The 12,416-nt window shown below is 44.1% G+C and overlaps 2 non-coding genes and 2 pseudogenes across 2 annotated transcripts; all 4 read left to right on the forward strand.

The window, feature by feature from the left end:
* Positions 1 to 1,671: 1,671 nt before the first annotated feature.
* On the forward strand, positions 1,672 to 1,804 carry LOC130307995 (U2 spliceosomal RNA; annotated as a pseudogene).
* Positions 1,805 to 6,830: 5,026 nt separating this feature from the next.
* On the forward strand, positions 6,831 to 7,035 carry LOC130307994 (U2 spliceosomal RNA; annotated as a pseudogene).
* Positions 7,036 to 9,116: 2,081 nt separating this feature from the next.
* Positions 9,117 to 9,307, forward strand: LOC130307969 (U2 spliceosomal RNA). Its single transcript, XR_008857047.1, has one exon. It is a non-coding gene; the product is annotated as a U2 spliceosomal RNA (small nuclear RNA).
* A 2,086-nt stretch (positions 9,308 to 11,393) lies between these two features.
* On the forward strand, positions 11,394 to 11,584 carry LOC130307971 (U2 spliceosomal RNA). Its single transcript, XR_008857049.1, has one exon. It is a non-coding gene; the product is annotated as a U2 spliceosomal RNA (small nuclear RNA).
* The last annotated feature ends 832 nt before the right edge of the window (positions 11,585 to 12,416 follow it).

A 12,416-nucleotide genomic window follows, 5' to 3' on the forward strand; every position in this document is an offset into this window, starting at 1 on the left:
TTTTTCGACCGTACTAACTATGTAACTATGTAACATAACATGGGGGGGGTCTCCTGGCTGTTCACACAGGTGTGTCATTGCTGTACATTGACCATGCATTGCTTCTGTGGTATTGCAAAGGCAAAGACAAATGCTTCCAGCCATCCATTGCACTAATGGATTGGTCATCAGCTGGCTGTCTATGTCCCGCATCAATATAGACCAAAGTACAGAGGGTTAGGCTATGCTATTGTGCACCTACCTGATGCATCAGAAGGTGCGAGGCCCTTGCTAAATTCTGTGCACAGACTTTGAGATCTATACTTTAGACTGTATCTAAACCTGCTCCAACATGGACTGACATTCTGGCCTACTTTCAGCCGATGCGACTTGTCTGTCGCTGAACAGTCGCTTTTTATGTATTCAGCACCTATGTATAATGTTGTAAAAATGCTCTAGAAGCTAAAGTCGCAGAAATGTCACACATATTTGGCCTGCAACTTTCTGTGCGACAAATTCAGACAGGAAAAATCAGTATAAATCCTTAGAAAATTATCCCCCAGTGTCTCCATCTGCTGGCGGTATTGAATAAGCATTGCTGCACTGATGGGGTATGCATTAGACGAAAAAAAAGAAGAAAAAGAAGAATAATACGCCCAGAAAAGAGGCGAAAAGGAGAAAAACGTAAAAAAACGTGAAAAAAAAGTAAGAGGAAGAGAAGGGAAAAAAAGGTGGAAATGGGTTTAAAAGTGATTTCGGCGGAGAAATATATATATATATATATATATATATATATATATATATATATATATATATATACGCGCACACACACACATATATATAAACGTATTCTCCGTTGAGATATTGCAGCCGCTGCTGTGTCCAGGCCCAGGAGCCTTAGCACTGTGCTGTGATGTCACTCAATACCACTGACATCACTAGGTGTAAACAACATCTCTCCTTTGCTGTGTATGTGACTATGGAGCTGTTTGGTGATGTCGTCTATTATGGCCTTCATAGAAGCAACAGGAGATTGTTGCATCCATCTAGAACCCTCAGAACTACAGTGCTATGATGTCACTCACTTCCACAGGCCTTGCAGAGTGTAAACAACAACAACCCAGCTTTGTTGTGTATGTAACCATAGGGATTTGTGATGTCACCTAGAACCTTCACAGCAGCGACAGCTTTATGAGGAGCATCAGCACTGCTCTGCCTGAGCAGAACCATCACCGCCATAGGTTGTCAAATAACCCGGATTTAACCCACACAGGTAAGTCCAATGGGGTGCAGGCATGTCCTCTATGCTTACAGCTTCCCGTGGGTGTTGGTTTGATACCGTTTGGGGACAGCCAAGGAGGCATCTGCAGGCAACAAAGGTAGGTGTGTGCTTGTGTGTGTGTTTCCTATGCAGATCCTAAGCCCAGTGTCACATGCAAGTAGGAGGAGTAAGAAGGGTTCCTGGCAAATCCGGGTTATGGATTGCATTTAAAAAGGCCCCGTGGGAGTGCAATGGGCCCCTGTCTTGCTGCTTAGCAATAATGGTATGGGTTTAGGTTCTGCTGTGTGTACTGGTGGTTGACTGCCCCCCAGCCCAGAGTGTGCATGGAAAATTGTCTGGCAGCCTCCCTGACAGCAAGCAGTGATAGTGCCCATGAAGGGGACCTTGTTGGGCCCGCCCCTTTCACGGTTATCGCTTCTCGGCCTTTTGGCTAAGATCAAGTGTAGTAATACAGGAGATCTGGTCAGAAGGTACTCGGGTACCCCTCTCCTCGGCCTTGTGGGATCGCCCAGGTTTATTGCCTGGGCTTCACCCACTTGTTGCTATTGGGGAGAGGGCCTAGTCCCAGGGTAACGAGTAGCGATCGCCTCTCAAGACCTTCGGGTGGAGAGAGGTTAGAACCATGGATGATGATCCGGATCCAGGTTCTGTGCCGGCATACGCAAGGATCAAAAACACCGTGAGAGTCATTCTCACGGATGATACCAAAAGGGCGGACGATTTGAAATTCGTAGTAGAGGACGTGCTCGGAGGAGTTTTCGGAATACAGAAGGGCGAGATATTGGCAATCCAGGACTACCCGAAGCGTAAAATTTTTGATGTGACGTTCACACAAAATGGCATCCACAGAGATTTTGTTACCAGAGCTGCTGCGAGTAAAGACAAAAAGCTTCAGGGTGTCCGGATTATTGAGCACGTTCTAGACGATATTAAGCTGGTGGTAGTAAAGATGTATTCCCCTTTCGCCAACCTACACGATGTTGAGTTGTTTTTACAAGTCTATTTTAGTAAGGTTGAGTGCAGAGGAAAAATCATGAACAGCTGTGGCATCTGGACATCTAAGTGGAGATTTCAGGTTACATGCAAAAAAGATGACAGATTGCCAGGGGGAATACAACTACCACCAGCTCGTTTTAAAATAAATAATATGTGTGGCGACCTCTTTTATGCGGGGATGCCAAGCTACTGCAGGAAGTGTCACAGATATGGACACACAAAAGAAAACTGTGAAAGTACATGCAAAAAATGTGGTAGCACACAGCACGAGACAGAGAAATGCACAAGAGGAGGGAGGTGCAATTTCTGTCAACAATTCGGTCACCTTTTCTCCTCTTGTCCCCACAGACATAGGACGGAGCAGCAGTGGCAACCCTGGAGGCAGCAAGGACAGCAACCGGGACACCAGCCGAGGCAAGCAGAGCCAGTGATTACCCCCCCACAAGAGGTAAGCGGTGAGATGGAGAAGGAGAAAGCCCCCCCTCAGGCAAAAGGAGGGGACCCTAAAGAGCAGAGGATGGCCAAAAAACGTGCAAGTGGTGAAAAAACTGGCCCCCAGGAGCATGCTGGGTTAAGAGAGGAGCGGACGGCGGCCGAATCCGCTCCTCAGCAACCTCTGGCTCAGGGTCCCCCTGAGAGCGATGATCCGGGTGGAGAGGTGAAGGTTAAAAGGCGGAGGGGCTCCAGAAGACTCTATTCGGAGGCGGTCCAGGGGGAGCCGATGGAAGTACCTGCGGATGCAGGGAACCCAAGTGACGTTCCTCCACAGGTCCCCATAGGGGATACCCCCCCTCCTCCCTGCCAGGAGGAGGTTTCAGGGGTGACCGTCTCTGAGGTACCAGAGACGGAGCTAAGTGAACACCCGACCCCTATGGAGGGGCAAGAGGTGGAAGAACCCAATGAGTCTGGAGCCCTGATTGCCAGGATGCCCGAGAACAACTATGCCTCAATCATGATGGAGGAGGGGGGTCGGCTGAGTGATGGTGCCTCCTCTCCTGCTTCCTCTATGCGTACAGTTGAGTCAGATTTTGGGGGGTATGAGGCTTCGGAGGGGGAATCAGAGGTGTAAGACGTTTTCTTGTACATTCCCATGGCTGAGTTGTCCGGTCTGTCCTTGAACGTGAGAAGTGTGAGCGCCAGAGTAAGAATGGTTGCCCTATTTAATTACTTGTCGGTTTTTGCTGCTTCCGTCCTTTTCCTGCAGGAATGTGGCATCCCGCACAGATTAAATTATAAAGAATATGAAGATGATTGGGTGCACGGTCCATCAGTCTGGTCTGGATCAAATGAGTCCAGATCAGCAGGGGTCGCCATACTTTTTAAAGGGAACGTTTTAATTGAGAGTTTTAACGAAATTTTACCAGGCAGAATTTTATTGGTCAGCGCTTTTATTAATGGTATTAAATGGCAGTTTTTAAATTTTTATGGTTCTCCTGATAAGAATGAAAGAATAAAAATGTTGGAGATTTTACCCCTTTTTATTAACAATTCTAGTCCTCTTGTTTTATCAGGTGATTTTAATTGTATTTTAAGGGGAGAACGCCGTTTTTCGAACGCAGTGAGTAGGAACTATGATAAGACGTCTTTTATGTTAAAAAACTTGATTTTAGATTTTAATCTCACTGATGTTTTTAAAAAATGTAATTTTAACGTACCAGAGGAAGACGGTGTTACCTGGAGCAATGCAAGCTGTAGCTCCAGGATAGATTTTATTTTTTGTTCTTATCAAGTACTGCCTTTTAACTGTGATCTTTTTACCAATGTTTTTTCTGACCATAAATTATTGTATTTTAAAGTTAAAAGTGATTTTAAAAGGAGAACTGGTAGGAATGCCTGGAAGTTAAACGTGTCCCTTTTAGAAGATCCGCAGGTTTTATCAGATTTTATCACCTTTTACAAGGAATGCAGACGAGTAAAAGACCCCAACACTCCCACCAGTATCTGGTGGGAAAAAATGAAACTAAAAATAAAAGAATTTTTTATCCGTGTTGGGGTTAGGAAAGCTAAAGAAAAACGTGAATTTTATAATATCCTAAATACTCGTCTGCAAACCCTGTACAAATTCAGAGCACATGGGATGAAGGTGGAGAAGGAGGTACATGATCTTAAAAAAGAAATAACTAAGTGCCTGGAGCAGAAAGGAAAAGAAATTATCTTTAGGTCTCGAATACAGCATCTTGAGGAAAACGAGACCTGCTCCAGGTATTTTTTTAAGAAAATACATGAAAATAGAAGGTTAATAGAAAACATTGAAGGAGTGAATGATGTACAGGGTATTTTAAAAAAGGTGCAAGAGTTTTATGCGGATCTTTTTAATGTAAAACACATTGATGAATGTTTTATGAATGACTCGTTAAAGGAGATCACCAATTTTTTAGATCCTGTCTCACAGTCTTTTTTATTGCAGAATATTTCAGAGCAGGAGATTTTAGAGACCGTCAAGAGTTTTAAAACAGGTAAAGTGCCTGGGCCGGATGGTATACCCATTGAATTTTATGTTACTTTTTATGGTATTTTAAAAGAAGATTTGTTCTCCCTTTTTACTGAAGTCTTTAAGTCTAAAATCCTCCCAGGCTCATGGAAGAAGGGTGATGTCTCCCTGCTATTCAAAAAGGGAGACCGGTCGGAACTCAAAAACTGGAGACCAATCACCCTTCTGAACTGCGACTATAAAATAATGGCGAAACTGTGTGCTAACCGCTTAAAGAACGTAATCCATAAAATAATTCATACAAACCAAGTCTGTGGGGTGCCTGGGAGGAGTCTATGGGAGAACCTAAACCTTTTAAAGGATGTAATTAGCGACACCAAATTAAGAAAAGGAAAGCTGGCGGTTTTATCCATAGATTTTGAAAAAGCTTTCGACAGGGTGTCGCATTTTTATCTTTTTAAGGTTTTAGAGAAAATGGGTATACCTGATGGCTTTTTATTGTCTCTTAGAGCTTTTTATGATAACTGTACTAGTAAAATTTTAGTAAATGGTTTTAAGACACAGGGCGTGATTTTAAATTCCGGAGTGAAGCAGGGGTGTCCCTTGTCCCCACTACTCTTCATTTGCGCAATAGAGCCTCTTTTATGTACAATACGAAAGGATAAGCAGATCCATGGAGTCCCCCTGCCAGGAGGAGGGGGACTAGAGGCGAAGGTAGTGGGGTACATGGACGATGTTGCGGTGTTTTGCAGGGACACCCCATCGCTTCAGAAGACGCTAAAACAGATTCAATATTTTAATTGTGCCTCCGGTTTTAAAGTCAATTTTAACAAAAGTAACATTTTAAACATAGGCGGAATGCCTTTGTATGATGTGCCCGTCCCTGTGTCTGAGTCGGTGCAGATTTTAGGTGTCTCCTTTGACGAGTCTAATAATGGTTTTAATAGCTGGGACTTGGTGGCTCAAAAAATAAATAAGAAAATATGTATGTGGAACATGCGAGAACTTACAATGGAAGGGAAGGTTTTAATTACAAAAATGGTGCTTTTACCTATTTTATTGTATTTAAGTCTGGTTTTCCCACCCCCCGAAATGGTTCTAAAGAAAATAACAAAAGCTTGTTTTACTTTCTTTTGGAGTTCTAAGAGCGAAAAATTAAAGAGACAAATTGTGATAAAACCGAACTCCAGGGGCGGTAAGGATTTTCCAGATTTTAAAGCTTTCCTTTTAATAAAGTTTTTTAGCATGTGTTTTACTACTGTTTTTAAAGATAGCTACTGGTCTTATTTTGTTCGTTTTAATACTGGTTATTTTATGCGGAGGAACGGCTGGTTTTCTACAGTTTTAAGTTGCCCTTATTCTTTGAATTTACCCCCTCAATACATGATTTTAGGAAAAATTTTAAACTTATATAATTTTAAAGGTAAAAGTGTTCAGGATCTGTGCAATAGCAAAAAACTACTAAAGGAAATAAAAGAAACCAGTACCGTGACTCCCATCAAAAATTTTAACGAACAGAAGTGTATACAGATTTGGAAGATGTTGAGTATTAATTATCTTTTTAATTCACAGAAGGACCTGGCCTGGAGCTGCGCACACGAGTGTCTTCCATGCCGGGCATTCCAGCACCGAAGAGGATTATCCAACTCTGCAACCTGCCCGAGGGAGGGATGCCGACAAGAGGAGACCGTGCACCATCTAATATGGACTTGTTTTTACTCGCAGAAAATATGGACAAAGATACTCCCTCTGGTAAAAAGGATAACTGGACTAAAAGACTTAAATATTGCAGTGGTTTTTTATGGTTGCCTGGAATGCCCAACACGGACTCAAGAGACTATTGCATGGAAGATCATAAACTGTGTGAAGGCAGCTCTGTGGAAGGCCAGGAATATTTTATTGTTCAAGCATGAGGTTTTATCTGTGAAGGACATTTTATCTATCTGTTTTTATGAAATGTACCAGTACTATCTTTTAGACAAGAAGAGATTTCCGCTTTTATCTAGAAAATGGTTTTTAAAAGAATGGAATTCTATCTTGTAAAGCCACCAAGTGCCCATTTTATGTTTTAATATGTTGTAAATATGTTATTTATATGTAACTGTATTTATTGACATATTTGCACAACTTTGTTAACATTATTTAATTTTTAATAAAGTTGCCCCCGTAAGGGTAGTCAAGTTAAAAAAAAAAATCTGTTCTTATCAGTTTAATATCTGATACGTCCCCTATCTGGGGACCATATATTAAATGGATTTTTGAGAACGGGGGCCGATTTCGAAGCTTGCTTCCGTCGCCCTATGCATTGACCCGATATGGCAGTATCTTCGGGTACAGTGCACCACCCCCTTACAGGGTTAAAAAGAAAGATTCCTACTTTCATTGCTACCTGCTTGCTGGCTAGCCAGCTAGCCAGCCCTGTGGGCCTTGCTGCTGCTGCTGCAGCCAAAAAACAAAAGGTGGTGCTGCTGCTGCTTCTGCTGCTTCTGCTTCTGCTTGTGTCTGGCCGCTGTTGGAGCGTCCAGGCACAGGACTTCTGCTGCTGCTGACTAAATGGCCTCCTTAATTGGATCATTTGAGTAGCCAGCACACCTGTGCAGGTAGGGCATGACATGATAGGCAGCTGCCTTGATAGCGGGTGGGTGCTGAATGTTCCTAATTGACAAAATAAGATTAATGCTTATGAAGAAATATAAAATCTCATCCCTTCCCCAATATCGCGCCACACCCCTACCCCTTAATTCCCTGGTTGAACTTGATGGACATATGTCTTTTTTCGACCGTACTAACTATGTAACTATGTAACATAACATGGGGGGGGTCTCCTGGCTGTTCACACAGGTGTGTCATTGCTGTACATTGACCATGCATTGCTTCTGTGGTATTGCAAAGGCAAAGACAAATGCTTCCAGCCATCCATTGCACTAATGGATTGGTCATCAGCTGGCTGTCTATGTCCCGCATCAATATAGACCAAAGTACAGAGGGTTAGGCTATGCTATTGTGCACCTACCTGATGCATCAGAAGGTGCGAGGCCCTTGCTAAATTCTGTGCACAGACTTTGAGATCTATACTTTAGACTGTATCTAAACCTGCTCCAACATGGACTGACATTCTGGCCTACTTTCAGCCGATGCGACTTGTCTGTCGCTGAACAGTCGCTTTTTATGTATTCAGCACCTATGTATAATGTTGTAAAAATGCTCTAGAAGCTAAAGTCGCAGAAATGTCACACATATTTGGCCTGCAACTTTCTGTGCGACAAATTCAGACAGGAAAAATCAGTATAAATCCTTAGAAAATTATCCCCCAGTGTCTCCATCTGCTGGCGGTATTGAATAAGCATTGCTGCACTGATGGGGTATGCATTAGACGAAAAAAAAGAAGAAAAAGAAGAATAATACGCCCAGAAAAGAGGCGAAAAGGAGAAAAACGTAAAAAAACGTGAAAAAAAAGTAAGAGGAAGAGAAGGGAAAAAAAAGGTGGAAATGGGTTTAAAAGTGATTTCGGCGGAGAAATATATATATATATATATATATATATATATATATATACGCGCACACACACACATATATATAAACGTATTCTCCGTTGAGATATTGCAGCCGCTGCTGTGTCCAGGCCCAGGAGCCTTAGCACTGTGCTGTGATGTCACTCAATACCACTGACATCACTAGGTGTAAACAACATCTCTCCTTTGCTGTGTATGTGACTATGGAGCTGTTTGGTGATGTCGTCTATTATGGCCTTCATAGAAGCAACAGGAGATTGTTGCATCCATCTAGAACCCTCAGAACTACAGTGCTATGATGTCACTCACTTCCACAGGCCTTGCAGAGTGTAAACAACAACAACCCAGCTTTGTTGTGTATGTAACCATAGGGATTTGTGATGTCACCTAGAACCTTCACAGCAGCGACAGCTTTATGAGGAGCATCAGCACTGCTCTGCCTGAGCAGAACCATCACCGCCATAGGTTGTCAAATAACCCGGATTTAACCCACACAGGTAAGTCCAATGGGGTGCAGGCATGTCCTCTATGCTTACAGCTTCCCGTGGGTGTTGGTTTGATACCGTTTGGGGACAGCCAAGGAGGCATCTGCAGGCAACAAAGGTAGGTGTGTGCTTGTGTGTGTGTTTCCTATGCAGATCCTAAGCCCAGTGTCACATGCAAGTAGGAGGAGTAAGAAGGGTTCCTGGCAAATCCGGGTTATGGATTGCATTTAAAAAGGCCCCGTGGGAGTGCAATGGGCCCCTGTCTTGCTGCTTAGCAATAATGGTATGGGTTTAGGTTCTGCTGTGTGTACTGGTGGTTGACTGCCCCCCAGCCCAGAGTGTGCATGGAAAATTGTCTGGCAGCCTCCCTGACAGCAAGCAGTGATAGTGCCCATGAAGGGGACCTTGTTGGGCCCGCCCCTTTCACGGTTATCGCTTCTCGGCCTTTTGGCTAAGATCAAGTGTAGTATCTGTTCTTATCAGTTTAATATCTGATACGTCCCCTATCTGGGGACCATATATTAAATGGATTTTTGAGAACGGGGGCCGATTTCGAAGCTTGCTTCCGTCGCCCTATGCATTGACCCGATATGGCAGTATCTTCGGGTACAGTGCACCACCCCCTTACAGGGTTAAAAAGAAAGATTCCTACTTTCATTGCTACCTGCTTGCTGGCTAGCCAGCTAGCCAGCCCTGTGGGCCTTGCTGCTGCTGCTGCAGCCAAAAAACAAAAGGTGGTGCTGCTGCTGCTTCTGCTGCTTCTGCTTCTGCTTGTGTCTGGCCGCTGTTGGAGCGTCCAGGCACAGGACTTCTGCTGCTGCTGACTAAATGGCCTCCTTAATTGGATCATTTGAGTAGCCAGCACACCTGTGCAGGTAGGGCATGACATGATAGGCAGCTGCCTTGATAGCGGGTGGGTGCTGAATGTTCCTAATTGACAAAATAAGATTAATGCTTATGAAGAAATATAAAATCTCATCCCTTCCCCAATATCGCGCCACACCCCTACCCCTTAATTCCCTGGTTGAACTTGATGGACATATGTCTTTTTTCGACCGTACTAACTATGTAACTATGTAACATAACATGGGGGGGGTCTCCTGGCTGTTCACACAGGTGTGTCATTGCTGTACATTGACCATGCATTGCTTCTGTGGTATTGCAAAGGCAAAGACAAATGCTTCCAGCCATCCATTGCACTAATGGATTGGTCATCAGCTGGCTGTCTATGTCCCGCATCAATATAGACCAAAGTACAGAGGGTTAGGCTATGCTATTGTGCACCTACCTGATGCATCAGAAGGTGCGAGGCCCTTGCTAAATTCTGTGCACAGACTTTGAGATCTATACTTTAGACTGTATCTAAACCTGCTCCAACATGGACTGACATTCTGGCCTACTTTCAGCCGATGCGACTTGTCTGTCGCTGAACAGTCGCTTTTTATGTATTCAGCACCTATGTATAATGTTGTAAAAATGCTCTAGAAGCTAAAGTCGCAGAAATGTCACACATATTTGGCCTGCAACTTTCTGTGCGACAAATTCAGACAGGAAAAATCAGTATAAATCCTTAGAAAATTATCCCCCAGTGTCTCCATCTGCTGGCGGTATTGAATAAGCATTGCTGCACTGATGGGGTATGCATTAGACGAAAAAAAAGAAGAAAAAGAAGAATAATACGCCCAGAAAAGAGGCGAAAAGGAGAAAAACGTAAAAAAACGTGAAAAAAAAGTAAGAGGAAGAGAAGGGAAAAAAAGGTGGAAATGGGTTTAAAAGTGATTTCGGCGGAGAAATATATATATATATATATATATATATATATATATATATATATACGCGCACACACACACATATATATAAACGTATTCTCCGTTGAGATATTGCAGCCGCTGCTGTGTCCAGGCCCAGGAGCCTTAGCACTGTGCTGTGATGTCACTCAATACCACTGACATCACTATGTGTAAACAACATCTCTCCTTTGCTGTGTATGTGACTATGGAGCTGTTTGGTGATGTCGTCTATTATGGCCTTCATAGAAGCAACAGGAGATTGTTGCATCCATCTAGAACCCTCAGAACTACAGTGCTATGATGTCACTCACTTCCACAGGCCTTGCAGAGTGTAAACAACAACAACCCAGCTTTGTTGTGTATGTAACCATAGGGATTTGTGATGTCACCTAGAACCTTCACAGCAGCGACAGCTTTATGAGGAGCATCAGCACTGCTCTGCCTGAGCAGAACCATCACCGCCATAGGTTGTCAAATAACCCGGATTTAACCCACACAGGTAAGTCCAATGGGGTGCAGGCATGTCCTCTATGCTTACAGCTTCCCGTGGGTGTTGGTTTGATACCGTTTGGGGACAGCCAAGGAGGCATCTGCAGGCAACAAAGGTAGGTGTGTGCTTGTGTGTGTGTTTCCTATGCAGATCCTAAGCCCAGTGTCACATGCAAGTAGGAGGAGTAAGAAGGGTTCCTGGCAAATCCGGGTTATGGATTGCATTTAAAAAGGCCCCGTGGGAGTGCAATGGGCCCCTGTCTTGCTGCTTAGCAATAATGGTATGGGTTTAGGTTCTGCTGTGTGTACTGGTGGTTGACTGCCCCCCAGCCCAGAGTGTGCATGGAAAATTGTCTGGCAGCCTCCCTGACAGCAAGCAGTGATAGTGCCCATGAAGGGGACCTTGTTGGGCCCGCCCCTTTCACGGTTATCGCTTCTCGGCCTTTTGGCTAAGATCAAGTGTAGTATCTGTTCTTATCAGTTTAATATCTGATACGTCCCCTATCTGGGGACCATATATTAAATGGATTTTTGAGAACGGGGGCCGATTTCGAAGCTTGCTTCCGTCGCCCTATGCATTGACCCGATATGGCAGTATCTTCGGGTACAGTGCACCACCCCCTTACAGGGTTAAAAAGAAAGATTCCTACTTTCATTGCTACCTGCTTGCTGGCTAGCCAGCTAGCCAGCCCTGTGGGCCTTGCTGCTGCTGCTGCAGCCAAAAAACAAAAGGTGGTGCTGCTGCTGCTTCTGCTGCTTCTGCTTCTGCTTGTGTCTGGCCGCTGTTGGAGCGTCCAGGCACAGGACTTCTGCTGCTGCTGACTAAATGGCCTCCTTAATTGGATCATTTGAGTAGCCAGCACACCTGTGCAGGTAGGGCATGACATGATAGGCAGCTGCCTTGATAGCGGGTGGGTGCTGAATGTTCCTAATTGACAAAATAAGATTAATGCTTATGAAGAAATATAAAATCTCATCCCTTCCCCAATATCGCGCCACACCCCTACCCCTTAATTCCCTGGTTGAACTTGATGGACATATGTCTTTTTTCGACCGTACTAACTATGTAACTATGTAACATAACATGGGGGGGGTCTCCTGGCTGTTCACACAGGTGTGTCATTGCTGTACATTGACCATGCATTGCTTCTGTGGTATTGCAAAGGCAAAGACAAATGCTTCCAGCCATCCATTGCACTAATGGATTGGTCATCAGCTGGCTGTCTATGTCCCGCATCAATATAGACCAAAGTACAGAGGGTTAGGCTATGCTATTGTGCACCTACCTGATGCATCAGAAGGTGCGAGGCCCTTGCTAAATTCTGTGCACAGACTTTGAGATCTATACTTTAGACTGTATCTAAACCTGCTCCAACATGGACTGACATTCTGGCCTACTTTCAGCCGATGCGACTTGTCTGTCGCTGAACAGTCGCTTTTTATGTATTCAGC

The sequence above is a fragment of the Hyla sarda genome, unplaced genomic scaffold (genome assembly GCF_029499605.1).
Source record: "Hyla sarda isolate aHylSar1 unplaced genomic scaffold, aHylSar1.hap1 scaffold_1450, whole genome shotgun sequence".
Taxonomy (NCBI): Eukaryota; Metazoa; Chordata; class Amphibia; order Anura; family Hylidae; genus Hyla; species Hyla sarda.